General features: G+C 41.1%; 16 non-coding genes across 16 annotated transcripts; all 16 read right to left on the minus strand.

Annotated features, from left to right (window-relative positions):
- Nucleotides 1-280: 280 nt before the first annotated feature.
- Nucleotides 281-353, minus strand: TRNAK-UUU (transfer RNA lysine (anticodon UUU)). The gene has a single exon. It is a non-coding gene; the product is annotated as a tRNA-Lys (tRNA).
- Nucleotides 354-1964: 1611 nt separating this feature from the next.
- Nucleotides 1965-2037, minus strand: TRNAK-UUU (transfer RNA lysine (anticodon UUU)). The gene has a single exon. It is a non-coding gene; the product is annotated as a tRNA-Lys (tRNA).
- Nucleotides 2038-2805: 768 nt separating this feature from the next.
- On the minus strand, nucleotides 2806-2878 carry TRNAK-UUU (transfer RNA lysine (anticodon UUU)). Its single transcript has one exon. It is a non-coding gene; the product is annotated as a tRNA-Lys (tRNA).
- A 769-nt stretch (nucleotides 2879-3647) lies between these two features.
- TRNAK-UUU (transfer RNA lysine (anticodon UUU)) lies at nucleotides 3648-3720 on the minus strand. Its single transcript has one exon. It is a non-coding gene; the product is annotated as a tRNA-Lys (tRNA).
- A 768-nt stretch (nucleotides 3721-4488) lies between these two features.
- TRNAK-UUU (transfer RNA lysine (anticodon UUU)) lies at nucleotides 4489-4561 on the minus strand. Its single transcript has one exon. It is a non-coding gene; the product is annotated as a tRNA-Lys (tRNA).
- Nucleotides 4562-6171: 1610 nt separating this feature from the next.
- TRNAK-UUU (transfer RNA lysine (anticodon UUU)) lies at nucleotides 6172-6244 on the minus strand. Its single transcript has one exon. It is a non-coding gene; the product is annotated as a tRNA-Lys (tRNA).
- Nucleotides 6245-7013: 769 nt separating this feature from the next.
- Nucleotides 7014-7086, minus strand: TRNAK-UUU (transfer RNA lysine (anticodon UUU)). The gene has a single exon. It is a non-coding gene; the product is annotated as a tRNA-Lys (tRNA).
- Nucleotides 7087-7854: 768 nt separating this feature from the next.
- TRNAK-UUU (transfer RNA lysine (anticodon UUU)) lies at nucleotides 7855-7927 on the minus strand. The gene has a single exon. It is a non-coding gene; the product is annotated as a tRNA-Lys (tRNA).
- Nucleotides 7928-12062: 4135 nt separating this feature from the next.
- Nucleotides 12063-12135, minus strand: TRNAK-UUU (transfer RNA lysine (anticodon UUU)). The gene has a single exon. It is a non-coding gene; the product is annotated as a tRNA-Lys (tRNA).
- A 768-nt stretch (nucleotides 12136-12903) lies between these two features.
- Nucleotides 12904-12976, minus strand: TRNAK-UUU (transfer RNA lysine (anticodon UUU)). Its single transcript has one exon. It is a non-coding gene; the product is annotated as a tRNA-Lys (tRNA).
- Nucleotides 12977-14586: 1610 nt separating this feature from the next.
- TRNAK-UUU (transfer RNA lysine (anticodon UUU)) lies at nucleotides 14587-14659 on the minus strand. The gene has a single exon. It is a non-coding gene; the product is annotated as a tRNA-Lys (tRNA).
- Nucleotides 14660-16269: 1610 nt separating this feature from the next.
- Nucleotides 16270-16342, minus strand: TRNAK-UUU (transfer RNA lysine (anticodon UUU)). Its single transcript has one exon. It is a non-coding gene; the product is annotated as a tRNA-Lys (tRNA).
- A 2453-nt stretch (nucleotides 16343-18795) lies between these two features.
- Nucleotides 18796-18868, minus strand: TRNAK-UUU (transfer RNA lysine (anticodon UUU)). The gene has a single exon. It is a non-coding gene; the product is annotated as a tRNA-Lys (tRNA).
- Nucleotides 18869-19636: 768 nt separating this feature from the next.
- Nucleotides 19637-19709, minus strand: TRNAK-UUU (transfer RNA lysine (anticodon UUU)). Its single transcript has one exon. It is a non-coding gene; the product is annotated as a tRNA-Lys (tRNA).
- Nucleotides 19710-20478: 769 nt separating this feature from the next.
- Nucleotides 20479-20551, minus strand: TRNAK-UUU (transfer RNA lysine (anticodon UUU)). Its single transcript has one exon. It is a non-coding gene; the product is annotated as a tRNA-Lys (tRNA).
- Nucleotides 20552-23002: 2451 nt separating this feature from the next.
- On the minus strand, nucleotides 23003-23075 carry TRNAK-UUU (transfer RNA lysine (anticodon UUU)). The gene has a single exon. It is a non-coding gene; the product is annotated as a tRNA-Lys (tRNA).
- Nucleotides 23076-23293: the final 218 nt, after the last annotated feature.

Genomic DNA, 23293 nt, shown 5'->3' on the forward strand with positions numbered 1-23293 from the left:
TCTAGTAAACAGGAGATCCTGAGTTCGAATCTCAGCAGCGCCTGTCTGCTTTTTTTTCGACCAATCTGTCTCCCCAATATTAAAACTTTGTACAAAGATTGCTATTTCATGCTATTTAGAAGCACAGTCAGGCTTGAAATGTTGGCAAAGCATCCAAGAACTCTGGACTCCACTACCTTAGAGTCATATTGCCCAAGGTTGCGATGCCATCAGAAATAGCACATATTAGAATGAGCAATTCATATTTCCTGCTTAATTTTTTGTAAAAGAAGCAAAGGTACGCCTGAACAGGGACTTGAACCCTGGACCCTCAGATTAAAAGTCTGATGCTCTACCGACTGAGCTATCCAGGCACAGGGATTACTGCCCATTTGAAACTTGATTTTCACTCTACAGCACCTCCATACATGGCTACCTCACTGGGCAATAAAGGAAATGAATTACTAGTGCATTACACACATTTTGACACTGGAGACATAACTTTTTTCAGTCATTCCGTATCCAGATATAGAGATTTGCAGCATCTAGGACTTTAATGTTCACCCACTTACGGATTTGAATGTTTTGCCACATTCATGAGTGCAAACTTGCTCCCCAGTAAAGACGAACATGTGCTCCTCAATGCACACACTGGGCAATGCAGTCCACTCTAAATCGACGATTAATGACATGCTCGTTTTGTGCAATGGAGTTTCAGTCAATTGGAAAACATTTTGAAAAGTTATATTGCTACAGAAGCCTAGCCTTAAAAAAAGTGGATTTCACTTCTAAATGATTACATGAGGAAGGAAAGGAGACCAGATGCAAAAAAGGTGCTGTGGCTTAGTTGGTTAAAGCGCCTGTCTAGTAAACAGGAGATCCTGAGTTTGAATGTCAGCAGCGCCTGTCTGCTTTTTTTTCGACCAATCTGTCTCCCCAATATTAAAACTTTGTACAAAGATTGCTATTTCATGCTATTTAGAAGCACAGTCAGGCTTGAAATGTTGGCAAAGCATCCAAGAACTCTGGACTCCACTACCTTAGAGTCATATTGCCCAAGGTTGCGATGCCATCAGAAATAGCACATATTAGAATGAGCAATTCATATTTCCTGCTTAATTTTTTGTAAAAGAAGCAAAGGTACGCCTGAACAGGGACTTGAACCCTGGACCCTCAGATGAAAAGTCTGATGCTCTACCGACTGAGCTATCCAGGCACAGGGATCACTGCCCATTTGAAACTTGATTTTCACTCTACAGCACCTCCATACATGGCTACCTCACTGGGCAATAAAGGAAATGAATTACTAGTGCATTACACACATTTTGACACTGGAGACATAACTTTTTTCAGTCATTCCGTATCCAGATATAGAGATTTGCAGCATCTAGGACTTTAATGTTCACCCACTTACGGATTTGAATGTTTTGCCACATTCATGAGTGCAAACTTGCTCCCCAGTAAAGACGAACATGTGCTCCTCAATGCACACACTGGGCAATGCAGTCCACTCTAAATCGACGATTAATGACATGCTCGTTTTGTGCAATGGAGTTTCAGTCAATTGGAAAACATTTTGAAAAGTTATATTGCTACAGAAGCCTAGCCTTAAAAAAAGTGGATTTCACTTCTAAATGATTACATGAGGAAGGAAAGGAGACCAGATGCAAAAAAGGTGCTGTGGCTTAGTTGGTTAAAGCGCCTGTCTAGTAAACAGGAGATCCTGAGTTTGAATCTCAGCAGCGCCTGTCTGCTTTTTTTTCGACCAATCTGTCTCCCCAATGTTAAAACTTTGTACAAAGATTGCTATTTCATGCTATTTAGAAGCACAGTCAGGCTTGAAATGTTGGCAAAGCCTCCAAGAACTCTGGACTCCACTACCTTAGAGTCATATTGCCCAAGGTTGCGATGCCATCAGAAATAGCACATATTAGAATGAGCAATTCATATTTCCTGCTTAATTTTTTGTAAAAGAAGCAAAGGTACGCCTGAACAGGGACTTGAACCCTGGACCCTCAGATTAAAAGTCTGATGCTCTACCGACTGAGCTATCCAGGCACAGGGATCACTGCCCATTTGAAACTTGATTTTCACTCTACAGCACCTCCATACATGGCTACCTCACTGGTCAATAAAGGAAATGAATTACTAGTGCATTACACACATTTTGACACTGGAGACATAACTTTTTTCAGTCATTCCGTATCCAGATATAGAGATTTGCAGCATGTAGGACTTTAATGGTCACCCACTTACGGATTTGAATGTTTTGCCACATTCATGAGTGCAAACTTGCTCCCCAGTAAAGACGAACATGTGCTCCTCAATGCACACACTGGGCAATGCAGTCCACTCTAAATCGACGATTAATGACATGCTCGTTTTGTGCAATGGAGTTTCAGTCAATTGGAAAACATTTTGAAAAGTTATATTGCAACAGAAGCCCAGCCTTAAAAAAGTGGATTTCACTTCTAAATGATTACATGAGGAAGGAAAGGAGACCAGATGCAAAAAAGGTGCTGCGGCTTAGTTGGTTAAAGCGCCTGTCTAGTAAACAGGAGATCCTGAGTTCGAATCTCAGCAGCGCCTGTCTGCTTTTTTTTCGACCAATCTGTCTCCCCAATATTAAAACTTTGTACAAAGATTGCTATTTCATGCTATTTAGAAGCACAGTCAGGCTTGAAATGTTGGCAAAGCATCCAAGAACTCTGGACTCCACTACCTTAGAGTCATATTGCCCAAGGTTGCGATGCCATCAGAAATAGCACATATTAGAATGAGCAATTCATATTTCCTGCTTAATTTTTTGTAAAAGAAGCAAAGGTACGCCTGAACAGGGACTTGAACCCTGGACCCTCAGATTAAAAGTCTGATGCTCTACCGACTGAGCTATCCAGGCACAGGGATTACTGCCCATTTGAAACTTGATTTTCACTCTACAGCACCTCCATACATGGCTACCTCACTGGGCAATAAAGGAAATGAATTACTAGTGCATTACACACATTTTGACACTGGAGACATAACTTTTTTCAGTCATTCCGTATCCAGATATAGAGATTTGCAGCATCTAGGACTTTAATGTTCACCCACTTACGGATTTGAATGTTTTGCCACATTCATGAGTGCAAACTTGCTCCCCAGTAAAGACGAACATGTGCTCCTCAATGCACACACTGGGCAATGCAGTCCACTCTAAATCGACGATTAATGACATGCTCGTTTTGTGCAATGGAGTTTCAGTCAATTGGAAAACATTTTGAAAAGTTATATTGCTACAGAAGCCTAGCCTTAAAAAAAGTGGATTTCACTTCTAAATGATTACATGAGGAAGGAAAGGAGACCAGATGCAAAAAAGGTGCTGTGGCTTAGTTGGTTAAAGCGCCTGTCTAGTAAACAGGAGATCCTGAGTTTGAATGTCAGCAGCGCCTGTCTGCTTTTTTTTCGACCAATATGTCTCCCCAATGTTAAAACTTTGTACAAAGATTGCTATTTCATGCTATTTAGAAGCACAGTCAGGCTTGAAATGTTGGCAAAGCCTCCAAGAACTCTGGACTCCACTACCTTAGAGTCATATTGCCCAAGGTTGCGATGCCATCAGAAATAGCACATATTAGAATGAGCAATTCATATTTCCTGCTTAATTTTTTGTAAAAGAAGCAAAGGTACGCCTGAACAGGGACTTGAACCCTGGACCCTCAGATTAAAAGTCTGATGCTCTACCGACTGAGCTATCCAGGCACAGGGATCACTGCCCATTTGAAACTTGATTTTCACTCTACAGCACCTCCATACATGGCTACCTCACTGGTCAATAAAGGAAATGAATTACTAGTGCATTACACACATTTTGACACTGGAGACATAACTTTTTTCAGTCATTCCGTATCCAGATATAGAGATTTGCAGCATGTAGGACTTTAATGGTCACCCACTTACGGATTTGAATGTTTTGCCACATTCATGAGTGCAAACTTGCTCCCCAGTAAAGACGAACATGTGCTCCTCAATGCACACACTGGGCAATGCAGTCCACTCTAAATCGACGATTAATGACATGCTCGTTTTGTGCAATGGAGTTTCAGTCAATTGGAAAACATTTTGAAAAGTTATATTGCAACAGAAGCCCAGCCTTAAAAAAGTGGATTTCACTTCTAAATGATTACATGAGGAAGGAAAGGAGACCAGATGCAAAAAAGGTGCTGCGGCTTAGTTGGTTAAAGCGCCTGTCTAGTAAACAGGAGATCCTGAGTTCGAATCTCAGCAGCGCCTGTCTGCTTTTTTTTCGACCAATCTGTCTCCCCAATATTAAAACTTTGTACAAAGATTGCTATTTCATGCTATTTAGAAGCACAGTCAGGCTTGAAATGTTGGCAAAGCATCCAAGAACTCTGGACTCCACTACCTTAGAGTCATATTGCCCAAGGTTGCGATGCCATCAGAAATAGCACATATTAGAATGAGCAATTCATATTTCCTGCTTAATTTTTTGTAAAAGAAGCAAAGGTACGCCTGAACAGGGACTTGAACCCTGGACCCTCAGATTAAAAGTCTGATGCTCTACCGACTGAGCTATCCAGGCACAGGGATTACTGCCCATTTGAAACTTGATTTTCACTCTACAGCACCTCCATACATGGCTACCTCACTGGGCAATAAAGGAAATGAATTACTAGTGCATTACACACATTTTGACACTGGAGACATAACTTTTTTCAGTCATTCCGTATCCAGATATAGAGATTTGCAGCATCTAGGACTTTAATGTTCACCCACTTACGGATTTGAATGTTTTGCCACATTCATGAGTGCAAACTTGCTCCCCAGTAAAGACGAACATGTGCTCCTCAATGCACACACTGGGCAATGCAGTCCACTCTAAATCGACGATTAATGACATGCTCGTTTTGTGCAATGGAGTTTCAGTCAATTGGAAAACATTTTGAAAAGTTATATTGCTACAGAAGCCTAGCCTTAAAAAAAGTGGATTTCACTTCTAAATGATTACATGAGGAAGGAAAGGAGACCAGATGCAAAAAAGGTGCTGTGGCTTAGTTGGTTAAAGCGCCTGTCTAGTAAACAGGAGATCCTGAGTTTGAATGTCAGCAGCGCCTGTCTGCTTTTTTTTCGACCAATATGTCTCCCCAATGTTAAAACTTTGTACAAAGATTGCTATTTCATGCTATTTAGAAGCACAGTCAGGCTTGAAATGTTGGCAAAGCCTCCAAGAACTCTGGACTCCACTACCTTAGAGTCATATTGCCCAAGGTTGCGATGCCATCAGAAATAGCACATATTAGAATGAGCAATTCATATTTCCTGCTTAATTTTTTGTAAAAGAAGCAAAGGTACGCCTGAACCGTGACTTGAACCCTGGACCCTCAGATTAAAAGTCTGATGCTCTACCGACTGAGCTATCCAGGCACAGGGATCACTGCCCATTTGAAACTTGATTTTCACTCTACAGCACCTCCATACATGGCTACCTCACTGGTCAATAAAGGAAATGAATTACTAGTGCATTACACACATTTTGACACTGGAGACATAACTTTTTTCAGTCATTCCGTATCCAGATATAGAGATTTGCAGCATGTAGGACTTTAATGGTCACCCACTTACGGATTTGAATGTTTTGCCACATTCATGAGTGCAAACTTGCTCCCCAGTAAAGACGAACATGTGCTCCTCAATGCACACACTGGGCAATGCAGTCCACTCTAAATCGACGATTAATGACATGCTCGTTTTGTGCAATGGAGTTTCAGTCAATTGGAAAACATTTTGAAAAGTTATATTGCAACAGAAGCCCAGCCTTAAAAAAGTGGATTTCACTTCTAAATGATTACATGAGGAAGGAAAGGAGACCAGATGCAAAAAAGGTGCTGCGGCTTAGTTGGTTAAAGCGCCTGTCTAGTAAACAGGAGATCCTGAGTTCGAATCTCAGCAGCGCCTGTCTGCTTTTTTTTCGACCAATCTGTCTCCCCAATATTAAAACTTTGTACAAAGATTGCTATTTCATGCTATTTAGAAGCACAGTCAGGCTTGAAATGTTGGCAAAGCATCCAAGAACTCTGGACTCCACTACCTTAGAGTCATATTGCCCAAGGTTGCGATGCCATCAGAAATAGCACATATTAGAATGAGCAATTCATATTTCCTGCTTAATTTTTTGTAAAAGAAGCAAAGGTACGCCTGAACAGGGACTTGAACCCTGGACCCTCAGATTAAAAGTCTGATGCTCTACCGACTGAGCTATCCAGGCACAGGGATTACTGCCCATTTGAAACTTGATTTTCACTCTACAGCACCTCCATACATGGCTACCTCACTGGGCAATAAAGGAAATGAATTACTAGTGCATTACACACATTTTGACACTGGAGACATAACTTTTTTCAGTCATTCCGTATCCAGATATAGAGATTTGCAGCATCTAGGACTTTAATGTTCACCCACTTACGGATTTGAATGTTTTGCCACATTCATGAGTGCAAACTTGCTCCCCAGTAAAGACGAACATGTGCTCCTCAATGCACACACTGGGCAATGCAGTCCACTCTAAATCGACGATTAATGACATGCTCGTTTTGTGCAATGGAGTTTCAGTCAATTGGAAAACATTTTGAAAAGTTATATTGCTACAGAAGCCTAGCCTTAAAAAAAGTGGATTTCACTTCTAAATGATTACATGAGGAAGGAAAGGAGACCAGATGCAAAAAAGGTGCTGTGGCTTAGTTGGTTAAAGCGCCTGTCTAGTAAACAGGAGATCCTGAGTTTGAATGTCAGCAGCGCCTGTCTGCTTTTTTTTCGACCAATATGTCTCCCCAATGTTAAAACTTTGTACAAAGATTGCTATTTCATGCTATTTAGAAGCACAGTCAGGCTTGAAATGTTGGCAAAGCCTCCAAGAACTCTGGACTCCACTACCTTAGAGTCATATTGCCCAAGGTTGCGATGCCATCAGAAATAGCACATATTAGAATGAGCAATTCATATTTCCTGCTTAATTTTTTGTAAAAGAAGCAAAGGTACGCCTGAACAGGGACTTGAACCCTGGACCCTCAGATTAAAAGTCTGATGCTCTACCGACTGAGCTATCCAGGCACAGGGATCACTGCCCATTTGAAACTTGATTTTCACTCTACAGCACCTCCATACATGGCTACCTCACTGGTCAATAAAGGAAATGAATTACTAGTGCATTACACACATTTTGACACTGGAGACATAACTTTTTTCAGTCATTCCGTATCCAGATATAGAGATTTGCAGCATGTAGGACTTTAATGGTCACCCACTTACGGATTTGAATGTTTTGCCACATTCATGAGTGCAAACTTGCTCCCCAGTAAAGACGAACATGTGCTCCTCAATGCACACACTGGGCAATGCAGTCCACTCTAAATCGACGATTAATGACATGCTCGTTTTGTGCAATGGAGTTTCAGTCAATTGGAAAACATTTTGAAAAGTTATATTGCAACAGAAGCCCAGCCTTAAAAAAGTGGATTTCACTTCTAAATGATTACATGAGGAAGGAAAGGAGACCAGATGCAAAAAAGGTGCTGCGGCTTAGTTGGTTAAAGCGCCTGTCTAGTAAACAGGAGATCCTGAGTTCGAATCTCAGCAGCGCCTGTCTGCTTTTTTTTCGACCAATCTGTCTCCCCAATATTAAAACTTTGTACAAAGATTGCTATTTCATGCTATTTAGAAGCACAGTCAGGCTTGAAATGTTGGCAAAGCATCCAAGAACTCTGGACTCCACTACCTTAGAGTCATATTGCCCAAGGTTGCGATGCCATCAGAAATAGCACATATTAGAATGAGCAATTCATATTTCCTGCTTAATTTTTTGTAAAAGAAGCAAAGGTACGCCTGAACAGGGACTTGAACCCTGGACCCTCAGATTAAAAGTCTGATGCTCTACCGACTGAGCTATCCAGGCACAGGGATTACTGCCCATTTGAAACTTGATTTTCACTCTACAGCACCTCCATACATGGCTACCTCACTGGGCAATAAAGGAAATGAATTACTAGTGCATTACACACATTTTGACACTGGAGACATAACTTTTTTCAGTCATTCCGTATCCAGATATAGAGATTTGCAGCATCTAGGACTTTAATGTTCACCCACTTACGGATTTGAATGTTTTGCCACATTCATGAGTGCAAACTTGCTCCCCAGTAAAGACGAACATGTGCTCCTCAATGCACACACTGGGCAATGCAGTCCACTCTAAATCGACGATTAATGACATGCTCGTTTTGTGCAATGGAGTTTCAGTCAATTGGAAAACATTTTGAAAAGTTATATTGCTACAGAAGCCTAGCCTTAAAAAAAGTGGATTTCACTTCTAAATGATTACATGAGGAAGGAAAGGAGACCAGATGCAAAAAAGGTGCTGTGGCTTAGTTGGTTAAAGCGCCTGTCTAGTAAACAGGAGATCCTGAGTTTGAATGTCAGCAGCGCCTGTCTGCTTTTTTTTCGACCAATATGTCTCCCCAATGTTAAAACTTTGTACAAAGATTGCTATTTCATGCTATTTAGAAGCACAGTCAGGCTTGAAATGTTGGCAAAGCCTCCAAGAACTCTGGACTCCACTACCTTAGAGTCATATTGCCCAAGGTTGCGATGCCATCAGAAATAGCACATATTAGAATGAGCAATTCATATTTCCTGCTTAATTTTTTGTAAAAGAAGCAAAGGTACGCCTGAACCGTGACTTGAACCCTGGACCCTCAGATTAAAAGTCTGATGCTCTACCGACTGAGCTATCCAGGCACAGGGATCACTGCCCATTTGAAACTTGATTTTCACTCTACAGCACCTCCATACATGGCTACCTCACTGGTCAATAAAGGAAATTAATTACTAGTGCATTACACACATTTTGACACTGGAGACATAACTTTTTTCAGTCATTCCGTATCCAGATATAGAGATTTGCAGCATCTAGGACTTTAATGTTCACCCACTTACGGATTTGAATGTTTTGCCACATTCATGAGTGCAAACTTGCTCCCCAGTAAAGACGAACATGTGCTCCTCAATGCACACACTGGGCAATGCAGTCCACTCTAAATCGACGATTAATGACATGCTCGTTTTGTGCAATGGAGTTTCAGTCAATTGGAAAACATTTTGAAAAGTTATATTGCAACAGAAGCCCAGCGTTAAAAAAGTGGATTTCACTTCTAAATGATTACATGAGGAAGGAAAGGAGACCAGATGCAAAAAAGGTGCTGTGGCTTAGTTGGTTAAAGCGCCTGTCTAGTAAACAGGAGATCCTGAGTTCGAATCTCACCAGCGCCTGTCTGCTTTTTTTTCGACCAATCTGTCTCCCCAATATTAAAACTTTGTACAAAGATTGCTATTTCATGCTATTTAGAAGCACAGTCAGGCTTGAAATGTTGGCAAAGCATCCAAGAATTCTGGACTCCACTACCTTAGAGTCATATTGCCCAAGGTTGCGATGCCATCAGAAATAGCACATATTAGAATGAGCAATTCATATTTCCTGCTTAATTTTTTGTAAAAGAAGCAAAGGTACGCCTGAACAGGGACTTGAACCCTGGACCCTCAGATTAAAAGTCTGATGCTCTACCTACTGAGCTATCCAGGCACAGGGATCACTGCCCATTTGAAACTTGATTTTCACTCTACAGCACCTCCATACATGGCTACCTCACTGGTCAATAAAGGAAATGAATTACTAGTGCATTACACACATTTTGACACTGGAGACATAACTTTTTTCAGTCATTCCGTATCCAGATATAGAGATTTGCAGCATGTAGGACTTTAATGGTCACCCACTTACGGATTTGAATGTTTTGCCACATTCATGAGTGCAAACTTGCTCCCCAGTAAAGACGAACATGTGCTCCTCAATGCACACACTGGGCAATGCAGTCCACTCTAAATCGACGATTAATGACATGCTCGTTTTGTGCAATGGAGTTTCAGTCAATTGGAAAACATTTTGAAAAGTTATATTGCTACAGAAGCCTAGCCTTAAAAAAAGTGGATTTCACTTCTAAATGATTACATGAGGAAGGAAAGGAGACCAGATGCAAAAAAGGTGCTGTGGCTTAGTTGGTTAAAGCGCCTGTCTAGTAAACAGGAGATCCTGAGTTTGAATGTCAGCAGCGCCTGTCTGCTTTTTTTTCGACCAATCTGTCTCCCCAATGTTAAAACTTTGTACAAAGATTGCTATTTCATGCTATTTAGAAGCACAGTCAGGCTTGAAATGTTGGCAAAGCCTCCAAGAACTCTGGACTCCACTACCTTAGAGTCATATTGCCCAAGGTTGCGATGCCATCAGAAATAGCACATATTAGAATGAGCAATTCATATTTCCTGCTTAATTTTTTGTAAAAGAAGCAAAGGTACGCCTGAACCGTGACTTGAACCCTGGACCCTCAGATTAAAAGTCTGATGCTCTACCGACTGAGCTATCCAGGCACAGGGATCACTGCCCATTTGAAACTTGATTTTCACTCTACAGCACCTCCATACATGGCTACCTCACTGGTCAATAAAGGAAATTAATTACTAGTGCATTACACACATTTTGACACTGGAGACATAACTTTTTTCAGTCATTCCGTATCCAGATATAGAGATTTGCAGCATCTAGGACTTTAATGTTCACCCACTTACGGATTTGAATGTTTTGCCACATTCATGAGTGCAAACTTGCTCCCCAGTAAAGACGAACATGTGCTCCTCAATGCACACACTGGGCAATGCAGTCCACTCTAAATCGACGATTAATGACATGCTCGTTTTGTGCAATGGAGTTTCAGTCAATTGGAAAACATTTTGAAAAGTTATATTGCAACAGAAGCCCAGCGTTAAAAAAGTGGATTTCACTTCTAAATGATTACATGAGGAAGGAAAGGAGACCAGATGCAAAAAAGGTGCTGTGGCTTAGTTGGTTAAAGCGCCTGTCTAGTAAACAGGAGATCCTGAGTTCGAATCTCACCAGCGCCTGTCTGCTTTTTTTTCGACCAATCTGTCTCCCCAATATTAAAACTTTGTACAAAGATTGCTATTTCATGCTATTTAGAAGCACAGTCAGGCTTGAAATGTTGGCAAAGCATCCAAGAACTCTGGACTCCACTACCTTAGAGTCATATTGCCCAAGGTTGCGATGCCATCAGAAATAGCACATATTAGAATGAGCAATTCATATTTCCTGCTTAATTTTTTGTAAAAGAAGCAAAGGTACGCCTGAACAGGGACTTGAACCCTGGACCCTCAGATGAAAAGTCTGATGCTCTACCGACTGAGCTATCCAGGCACAGGGATCACTGCCCATTTGAAACTTGATTTTCACTCTACAGCACCTCCATACATGGCTACCTCACTGGGCAATAAAGGAAATGAATTACTAGTGCATTACACACATTTTGACACTGGAGACATAACTTTTTTCAGTCATTCCGTATCCAGATATAGAGATTTGCAGCATCTAGGACTTTAATGTTCACCCACTTACGGATTTGAATGTTTTGCCACATTCATGAGTGCAAACTTGCTCCCCAGTAAAGACGAACATGTGCTCCTCAATGCACACACTGGGCAATGCAGTCCACTCTAAATCGACGATTAATGACATGCTCGTTTTGTGCAATGGAGTTTCAGTCAATTGGAAAACATTTTGAAAAGTTATATTGCTACAGAAGCCTAGCCTTAAAAAAAGTGGATTTCACTTCTAAATGATTACATGAGGAAGGAAAGGAGACCAGATGCAAAAAAGGTGCTGTGGCTTAGTTGGTTAAAGCGCCTGTCTAGTAAACAGGAGATCCTGAGTTTGAATCTCAGCAGCGCCTGTCTGCTTTTTTTTCGACCAATCTGTCTCCCCAATGTTAAAACTTTGTACAAAGATTGCTATTTCATGCTATTTAGAAGCACAGTCAGGCTTGAAATGTTGGCAAAGCCTCCAAGAACTCTGGACTCCACTACCTTAGAGTCATATTGCCCAAGGTTGCGATGCCATCAGAAATAGCACATATTAGAATGAGCAATTCATATTTCCTGCTTAATTTTTTGTAAAAGAAGCAAAGGTACGCCTGAACAGGGACTTGAACCCTGGACCCTCAGATTAAAAGTCTGATGCTCTACCGACTGAGCTATCCAGGCACAGGGATCACTGCCCATTTGAAACTTGATTTTCACTCTACAGCACCTCCATACATGGCTACCTCACTGGTCAATAAAGGAAATGAATTACTAGTGCATTACACACATTTTGACACTGGAGACATAACTTTTTTCAGTCATTCCGTATCCAGATATAGAGATTTGCAGCATGTAGGACTTTAATGGTCACCCACTTACGGATTTGAATGTTTTGCCACATTCATGAGTGCAAACTTGCTCCCCAGTAAAGACGAACATGTGCTCCTCAATGCACACACTGGGCAATGCAGTCCACTCTAAATCGACGATTAATGACATGCTCGTTTTGTGCAATGGAGTTTCAGTCAATTGGAAAACATTTTGAAAAGTTATATTGCAACAGAAGCCCAGCCTTAAAAAAGTGGATTTCACTTCTAAATGATTACATGAGGAAGGAAAGGAGACCAGATGCAAAAAAGGTGCTGCGGCTTAGTTGGTTAAAGCGCCTGTCTAGTAAACAGGAGATCCTGAGTTCGAATCTCAGCAGCGCCTGTCTGCTTTTTTTTCGACCAATCTGTCTCCCCAATATTAAAACTTTGTACAAAGATTGCTATTTCATGCTATTTAGAAGCACAGTCAGGCTTGAAATGTTGGCAAAGCATCCAAGAACTCTGGACTCCACTACCTTAGAGTCATATTGCCCAAGGTTGCGATGCCATCAGAAATAGCACATATTAGAATGAGCAATTCATATTTCCTGCTTAATTTTTTGTAAAAGAAGCAAAGGTACGCCTGAACAGGGACTTGAACCCTGGACCCTCAGATTAAAAGTCTGATGCTCTACCGACTGAGCTATCCAGGCACAGGGATTACTGCCCATTTGAAACTTGATTTTCACTCTACAGCACCTCCATACATGGCTACCTCACTGGGCAATAAAGGAAATGAATTACTAGTGCATTACACACATTTTGACACTGGAGACATAACTTTTTTCAGTCATTCCGTATCCAGATATAGAGATTTGCAGCATCTAGGACTTTAATGTTCACCCACTTACGGATTTGAATGTTTTGCCACATTCATGAGTGCAAACTTGCTCCCCAGTAAAGACGAACATGTGCTCCTCAATGCACACACTGGGCAATGCAGTCCACTCTAAATCGACGATTAATGACATGCTCGTTTTGTGCAATGGAGTTTCAGTCAATTGGAAAACATTTTGAAAAGTTATATTGCTACAGAAGCCTAGCCTTAAAAAAAGTGGATTTCACTTCTAAATGATTACATGAGGAAGGAAAGGAGACCAGATGCAAAAAAGGTGCTGTGGCTTAGTTGGTTAAAGCGCCTGTCTAGTAAACAGGAGATCCTGAGTTTGAATGTCAGCAGCGCCTGTCTGCTTTTTTTTCGACCAATATGTCTCCCCAATGTTAAAACTTTGTACAAAGATTGCTATTTCATGCTATTTAGAAGCACAGTCAGGCTTGAAATGTTGGCAAAGCCTCCAAGAACTCTGGACTCCACTACCTTAGAGTCATATTGCCCAAGGTTGCGATGCCATCAGAAATAGCACATATTAGAATGAGCAATTCATATTTCCTGCTTAATTTTTTGTAAAAGAAGCAAAGGTACACCTGAACAGGGACTTGAACCCTGGACCCTCAGATTAAAAGTCTGATGCTCTACCGACTGAGCTATCCAGGCACAGGGATCACTGCCCATTTGAAACTTGATTTTCACTCTACAGCACCTCCATACATGGCTACCTCACTGGTCAATAAAGGAAATGAATTACTAGTGCATTACACACATTTTGACACTGGAGACATAACTTTTTTCAGTCATTCCGTATCCAGATATAGAGATTTGCAGCATGTAGGACTTTAATGGTCACCCACTTACGGATTTGAATGTTTTGCCACATTCATGAGTGCAAACTTGCTCCCCAGTAAAGACGAACATGTGCTCCTCAATGCACACACTGGGCAATGCAGTCCACTCTAAATCGACGATTAATGACATGCTCGTTTTGTGCAATGGAGTTTCAGTCAATTGGAAAACATTTTGAAAAGTTATATTGCAACAGAAGCCCAGCCTTAAAAAAGTGGATTTCACTTCTAAATGATTACATGAGGAAGGAAAGGAGACCAGATGCAAAAAAGGTGCTGCGGCTTAGTTGGTTAAAGCGCCTGTCTAGTAAACAGGAGATCCTGAGTTCGAATCTCAGCAGCGCCTGTCTGCTTTTTTTTCGACCAATCTGTCTCCCCAATATTAAAACTTTGTACAAAGATTGCTATTTCATGCTATTTAGAAGCACAGTCAGGCTTGAAATGTTGGCAAAGCATCCAAGAACTCTGGACTCCACTACCTTAGAGTCATATTGCCCAAGGTTGCGATGCCATCAGAAATAGCACATATTAGAATGAGCAATTCATATTTCCTGCTTAATTTTTTGTAAAAGAAGCAAAGGTACGCCTGAACAGGGACTTGAACCCTGGACCCTCAGATTAAAAGTCTGATGCTCTACCGACTGAGCTATCCAGGCACAGGGATTACTGCCCATTTGAAACTTGATTTTCACTCTACAGCACCTCCATACATGGCTACCTCACTGGGCAATAAAGGAAATGAATTACTAGTGCATTACACACATTTTGACACTGGAGACATAACTTTTTTCAGTCATTCCGTATCCAGATATAGAGATTTGCAGCATCTAGGACTTTAATGTTCACCCACTTACGGATTTGAATGTTTTGCCACATTCATGAGTGCAAACTTGCTCCCCAGTAAAGACGAACATGTGCTCCTCAATGCACACACTGGGCAATGCAGTCCACTCTAAATCGACGATTAATGACATGCTCGTTTTGTGCAATGGAGTTTCAGTCAATTGGAAAACATTTTGAAAAGTTATATTGCTACAGAAGCCTAGCCTTAAAAAAAGTGGATTTCACTTCTAAATGATTACATGAGGAAGGAAAGGAGACCAGATGCAAAAAAGGTGCTGTGGCTTAGTTGGTTAAAGCGCCTGTCTAGTAAACAGGAGATCCTGAGTTTGAATGTCAGCAGCGCCTGTCTGCTTTTTTTTCGACCAATATGTCTCCCCAATGTTAAAACTTTGTACAAAGATTGCTATTTCATGCTATTTAGAAGCACAGTCAGGCTTGAAATGTTGGCAAAGCCTCCAAGAACTCTGGACTCCACTACCTTAGAGTCATATTGCCCAAGGTTGCGATGCCATCAGAAATAGCACATATTAGAATGAGCAATTCATATTTCCTGCTTAATTTTTTGTAAAAGAAGCAAAGGTACGCCTGAACCGTGACTTGAACCCTGGACCCTCAGATTAAAAGTCTGATGCTCTACCAACTGAGCTATCCAGGCACAGGGATCACTGCCCATTTGAAACTTGATTTTCACTCTACAGCACCTCCATACATGGCTACCTCACTGGTCAATAAAGGAAATTAATTACTAGTGCATTACACACATTTTGACACTGGAGACATAACTTTTTTCAGTCATTCCGTATCCAGATATAGAGATTTGCAGCATCTAGGACTTTAATGTTCACCCACTTACGGATTTGAATGTTTTGCCACATTCATGAGTGCAAACTTGCTCCCCAGTAAAGACGAACATGTGCTCCTCAATGCACACACTGGGCAATGCAGTCCACTCTAAATCGACGATTAATGACATGCTCGTTTTGTGCAATGGAGTTTCAGTCAATTGGAAAACATTTTGAAAAGTTATATTGCAACAGAAGCCCAGCGTTAAAAAAGTGGATTTCACTTCTAAATGATTACATGAGGAAGGAAAGGAGACCAGATGCAAAAAAGGTGCTGTGGCTTAGTTGGTTAAAGCGCCTGTCTAGTAAACAGGAGATCCTGAGTTCGAATCTCACCAGCGCCTGTCTGCTTTTTTTTCGACCAATCTGTCTCCCCAATATTAAAACTTTGTACAAAGATTGCTATTTCATGCTATTTAGAAGCACAGTCAGGCTTGAAATGTTGGCAAAGCATCCAAGAACTCTGGACTCCACTACCTTAGAGTCATATTGCCCAAGGTTGCGATGCCATCAGAAATAGCACATATTAGAATGAGCAATTCATATTTCCTGCTTAATTTTTTGTAAAAGAAGCAAAGGTACGCCTGAACAGGGACTTGAACCCTGGACCCTCAGATTAAAAGTCTGATGCTCTACCGACTGAGCTATCCAGGCACAGGGATCACTGCCCATTTGAAACTTGATTTTCACTCTACAGCACCTCCATACATGGCTACCTCACTGGTCAATAAAGGAAATGAATTACTAGTGCATTACACACATTTTGACACTGGAGACATAACTTTTTTCAGTCATTCCGTATCCAGATATAGAGATTTGCAGCATGTAGGACTTTAATGGTCACCCACTTACGGATTTGAATGTTTTGCCACATTCATGAGTGCAAACTTGCTCCCCAGTAAAGACGAACATGTGCTCCTCAATGCACACACTGGGCAATGCAGTCCACTCTAAATCGACGATTAATGACATGCTCGTTTTGTGCAATGGAGTTTCAGTCAATTGGAAAACATTTTGAAAAGTTATATTGCTACAGAAGCCTAGCCTTAAAAAAAGTGGATTTCACTTCTAAATGATTACATGAGGAAGGAAAGGAGACCAGATGCAAAAAAGGTGCTGTGGCTTAGTTGGTTAAAGCGCCTGTCTAGTAAACAGGAGATCCTGAGTTTGAATGTCAGCAGCGCCTGTCTGCTTTTTTTTCGACCAATCTGTCTCCCCAATGTTAAAACTTTGTACAAAGATTGCTATTTCATGCTATTTAGAAGCACAGTCAGGCTTGAAATGTTGGCAAAGCCTCCAAGAACTCTGGACTCCACTACCTTAGAGTCATATTGCCCAAGGTTGCGATGCCATCAGAAATAGCACATATTAGAATGAGCAATTCATATTTCCTGCTTAATTTTTTGTAAAAGAAGCAAAGGTACGCCTGAACCGTGACTTGAACCCTGGACCCTCAGATTAAAAGTCTGATGCTCTACCGACTGAGCTATCCAGGCACAGGGATCACTGCCCATTTGAAACTTGATTTTCACTCTACAGCACCTCCATACATGGCTACCTCACTGGTCAATAAAGGAAATTAATTACTAGTGCATTACACACATTTTGACACTGGAGACATAACTTTTTTCAGTCATTCCGTATCCAGATATAGAGATTTGCAGCATCTAGGACTTTAATGTTCACCCACTTACGGATTTGAATGTTTTGCCACATTCATGAGTGCAAACTTGCTCCCCAGTAAAGACGAACATGTGCTCCTCAATGCACACACTGGGCAATGCAGTCCACTCTAAATCGACGATTAATGACATGCTCGTTTTGTGCAATGGAGTTTCAGTCAATTGGAAAACATTTTGAAAAGTTATATTGCAACAGAAGCCCAGCGTTAAAAAAGTGGATTTCACTTCTAAATGATTACATGAGGAAGGAAAGGAGACCAGATGCAAAAAAGGTGCTGTGGCTTAGTTGGTTAAAGCGCCTGTCTAGTAAACAGGAGATCCTGAGTTCGAATCTCACCAGCGCCTGTCTGCTTTTTTTTCGACCAATCTGTCTCCCCAATATTAAAACTTTGTACAAAGATTGCTATTTCATGCTATTTAGAAGCACAGTCAGGCTTGAAATGTTGGCAAAGCATCCAAGAACTCTGGACTCCACTACCTTAGAGTCATATTGCCCAAGGTTGCGATGCCATCAGAAATAGCACATATTAGAATGAGCAATTCATATTTCCTGCTTAATTTTTTGTAAAAGAAGCAAAGGTACGCCTGAACAGGGACTTGAACCCTGGACCCTCAGATGAAAAGTCTGATGCTCTACCGACTGAGCTATCCAGGCACAGGGATCACTGCCCATTTGAAACTTGATTTTCACTCTACAGCACCTCCATACATGGCTACCTCACTGGGCAATAAAGGAAATGAATTACTAGTGCATTACACACATTTTGACACTGGAGACATAACTTTTTTCAGTCATTCCGTATCCAGATATAGAGATTTGCAGCATCTAGGACTTTAATGTTCACCCACTTACGGATTTGAATGTTTTGCCACATTCATGAGTGCAAACTTGCTCCCCAGTAAAGACGAACATGTGCTCCTCAATGCACACACTGGGCAATGCAGTCCACTCTAAATCGACGATTAATGACATGCTCGTTTTGTGCAATGGAGTTTCAGTCAATTGGAAAACATTTTGAAAAGTTATATTGCTACAGAAGCCTAGCCTTAAAAAAAGTGGATTTCACTTCTAAATGATTACATGAGGAAGGAAAGGAGACCAGATGCAAAAAAGGTGCTGTGGCTTAGTTGGTTAAAGCGCCTGTCTAGTAAACAGGAGATCCTGAGTTTGAATCTCAGCAGCGCCTGTCTGCTTTTTTTTTCGACCAATCTGTCTCCCCAATGTTAAAACTTTGTACAAAGATTGCTATTTCATGCTATTTAGAAGCACAGTCAGGCTTGAAATGTTGGCAAAGCCTCCAAGAACTCTGGACTCCACTACCTTAGAGTCATATTGCCCAAGGTTGCGATGCCATCAGAAATAGCACATATTAGAATGAGCAATTCATATTTCCTGCTTAATTTTTTGTAAAAGAAGCAAAGGTACGCCTGAACAGGGACTTGAACCCTGGACCCTCAGATTAAAAGTCTGATGCTCTACCGACTGAGCTATCCAGGCACAGGGATCACTGCCCATTTGAAACTTGATTTTCACTCTACAGCACCTCCATACATGGCTACCTCACTGGTCAATAAAGGAAATGAATTACTAGTGCATTACACACATTTTGACACTGGAGACATAACTTTTTTCAGTCATTCCGTATCCAGATATAGAGATTTGCAGCATGTAGGACTTTAATGGTCACCCACTTACGGATTTGAATGTTTTGCCACATTCATGAGTGCAAACTTGCTCCCCAGTAAAGACGAACATGTGCTCCTCAATGCACACACTGGGCAATGCAGTCCACTCTAAATCGACGATTAATGACATGCTCGTTTTGTGCAATGGAGTTTCAGTCAATTGGAAAACATTTTGAAAAGTTATATTGCAACAGAAGCCCAGCCTTAAAAAAGTGGATTTCACTTCTAAATGATTACATGAGGAAGGAAAGGAGACCAGATGCAAAAAAGGTGCTGCGGCTTAGTTGGTTAAAGCGCCTGTCTAGTAAACAGGAGATCCTGAGTTCGAATCTCAGCAGCGCCTGTCTGCTTTTTTTTCGACCAATCGGTCTCCCCAATATTAAAACTTTGTACAAAGATTGCTATTTCATGCTATTTAGAAGCACAGTCAGGCTTGAAATGTTGGCAAAGCATCCAAGAACTCTGGACTCCACTACCTTAGAGTCATATTGCCCAAGGTTGCGATGCCATCAGAAATAGCACATATTAGAATGAGCAATTCATATTTCCTGCTTAATTTTTTGTAAAAGAAGCAAAGGTACGCCTGAACAGGGACTTGAACCCTGGACCCTCAGATTAAAAGTCTGATGCTCTACCGACTGAGCTATCCAGGCACAGGGATTACTGCCCATTTGAAACTTGATTTTCACTCTACAGCACCTCCATACATGGCTACCTCACTGGGCAATAAAGGAAATGAATTACTAGTGCATTACACACATTTTGACACTGGAGACATAACTTTTTTCAGTCATTCCGTATCCAGATATAGAGATTTGCAGCATCTAGGACTTTAATGTTCACCCACTTACGGATTTGAATGTTTTGCCACATTCATGAGTGCAAACTTGCTCCCCAGTAAAGACGAACATGTGCTCCTCAATGCACACACTGGGCAATGCAGTCCACTCTAAATCGACGATTAATGACATGCTCGTTTTGTGCAATGGAGTTTCAGTCAATTGGAAAACATTTTGAAAAGTTATATTGCTACAGAAGCCTAGCCTTAAAAAAAGTGGATTTCACTTCTAAATGATTACATGAGGAAGGAAAGGAGACCAGATGCAAAAAAGGTGCTGTGGCTTAGTTGGTTAAAGCGCCTGTCTAGTAAACAGGAGATCCTGAGTTTGAATGTCAGCAGCGCCTGTCTGCTTTTTTTTCGACCAATATGTCTCCCCAATGTTAAAACTTTGTACAAAGATTGCTATTTCATGCTATTTAGAAGCACAGTCAGGCTTGAAATGTTGGCAAAGCCTCCAAGAACTCTGGACTCCACTACCTTAGAGTCATATTGCCCAAGGTTGCGATGCCATCAGAAATAGCACATATTAGAATGAGCAATTCATATTTCCTGCTTAATTTTTTGTAAAAGAAGCAAAGGTACGCCTGAACAGGGACTTGAACCCTGGACCCTCAGATTAAAAGTCTGATGCTCTACCGACTGAGCTATCCAGGCACAGGGATCACTGCCCATTTGAAACTTGATTTTCACTCTACAGCACCTCCATACATGGCTACCTCACTGGTCAATAAAGGAAATGAATTACTAGTGCATTACACACATTTTGACACTGGAGACATAACTTTTTTCAGTCATTCCGTATCCAGATATAGAGATTTGCAGCATGTAGGACTTTAATGGTCACCCACTTACGGATTTGAATGTTTTGCCACATTCATGAGTGCAAACTTGCTCCCCAGTAAAGACGAACATGTGCTCCTCAATGCACACACTGGGCAATGCAGTCCACTCTAAATCGACGATTAATGACATGCTCGTTTTGTGCAATGGAGTTTCAGTCAATTGGAAAACATTTTGAAAAGTTATATTGCAACAGAAGCCCAGCCTTAAAAAAGTGGATTTCACTTCTAAATGATTACATGAGGAAGGAAAGGAGACCAGATGCAAAAAAGGTGCTGCGGCTTAGTTGGTTAAAGCGCCTGTCTAGTAAACAGGAGATCCTGAGTTCGAATCTCAGCAGCGCCTGTCTGCTTTTTTTTCGACCAATCTGTCTCCCCAATATTAAAACTTTGTACAAAGATTGCTATTTCATGCTATTTAGAAGCACAGTCAGGCTTGAAATGTTGGCAAAGCATCCAAGAACTCTGGACTCCACTACCTTAGAGTCATATTGCCCAAGGTTGCGATGCCATCAGAAATAGCACATATTAGAATGAGCAATTCATATTTCCTGCTTAATTTTTTGTAAAAGAAGCAAAGGTACGCCTGAACAGGGACTTGAACCCTGGACCCTCAGATTAAAAGTCTGATGCTCTACCGACTGAGCTATCCAGGGACAGGGATTACTGCCCATTTGAAACTTGATTTTCACTCTACAGCACCTCCATACATGGCTACCTCACTGGGCAATAAAGGAAATGAATTACTAGTGCATTACACACATTTTGACACTGGAGACATAACTTTTTTCAGTCATTCCGTATCCAGATATAGAGATTTGCAGCATCTAGGACTTTAATGTTCACCCACTTACGGATTTGAATGTTTTGCCACATTCATGAGTGCAAACTTGCTCCCCAGTAAAGACGAACATGTGCTCCTCAATGCACACACTGGGCAATGCAGTCCACTCTAAATCGACGATTAATGACATGCTCGTTTTGTGCAATGGAGTTTCAGTCAATTGGAAAACATTTTGAAAAGATATATTGCTACAGAAGCCTAGCCTTAAAAAAAGTGGATTTCACTTCTAAATGATTACATGAGGAAGGAAAGGAGACCAGATGCAAAAAAGGTGCTGTGGCTTAGTTGGTTAAAGCGCCTGTCTAGTAAACAGGAGATCCTGAGTTTGAATGTCAGCAGCGCCTGTCTGCTTTTTTTTCGACCAATATGTCTCCCCAATGTTAAAACTTTGTACAAAGATTGCTATTTCATGCTATTTAGAAGCACAGTCAGGCTTGAAATGTTGGCAAAGCCTCCAAGAACTCTGGACTCCACTACCTTAGAGTCATATTGCCCAAGGTTGCGATGCCATCAGAAATAGCACATATTAGAATGAGCAATTCATATTTCCTGCTTAATTTTTTGTAAAAGAAGCAAAGGTACGCCTGAACCGTGACTTGAACCCTGGACCCTCAGATTAAAAGTCTGATGCTCTATCGACTGAGCTATCCAGGCACAGGGATCACTGCCCATTTGAAACTTGATTTTCACTCTACAGCACCTCCATACATGGCTACCTCACTGGTCAATAAAGGAAATTAATTACTAGTGCATTACACACATTTTGACACTGGAGACATAACTTTTTTCAGTCATTCCGTATCCAGATATAGAGATTTGCAGCATCTAGGACTTTAATGTTCACCCACTTACGGATTTGAATGTTTTGCCACATTCATGAGTGCAAACTTGCTCCCCAGTAAAGACGAACATGTGCTCCTCAATGCACACACTGGGCAATGCAGTCCACTCTAAATCGACGATTAATGACATGCTCGTTTTGTGCAATGGAGTTTCAGTCAATTGGAAAACATTTTGAAAAGTTATATTGCAACAGAAGCCCAGCGTTAAAAAAGTGGATTTCACTTCTAAATGATTACATGAGGAAGGAAAGGAGACCAGATGCAAAAAAGGTGCTGTGGCTTAGTTGGTTAAAGCGCCTGTCTAGTAAACAGGAGATCCTGAGTTCGAATCTCACCAGCGCCTGTCTGCTTTTTTTTCGACCAATCTGTCTCCCCAATATTAAAACTTTGTACAAAGATTGCTATTTCATGCTATTTAGAAGCACAGTCAGGCTTGAAATGTTGGCAAAGCATCCAAGAACTCTGGACTCCACTACCTTAGAGTCATATTGCCCAAGGTTGCGATGCCATCAGAAATAGCACATATTAGAATGAGCAATTCATATTTCCTGCTTAATTTTTTGTAAAAGAAGCAAAGGTACGCCTGAACAGGGACTTGAACCCTGGACCCTCAGATTAAAAGTCTGATGCTCTACCGACTGAGCTATCCAGGCACAGGGATCACTGCCCATTTGAAACTTGATTTTCACTCTACAGCACCTCCATACATGGCTACCTCACTGGTCAATAAAGGAAATGATTTACTAGTGCATTACACACATTTTGACACTGGAGACATAAATTTTTTCAGTCATTCCGTATCCAGATATAGAGATTTGCAGCATGTAGGACTTTAATGGTCACCCACTTACGGATTTGAATGTTTTGCCAC

Source organism: Ambystoma mexicanum, unplaced genomic scaffold, assembly GCF_040938575.1.
Source record: "Ambystoma mexicanum isolate Mex_15411 unplaced genomic scaffold, UKY_AmexF1_1 Mex_scaf1, whole genome shotgun sequence".
NCBI lineage: Eukaryota > Metazoa > Chordata > Amphibia > Caudata > Ambystomatidae > Ambystoma > Ambystoma mexicanum.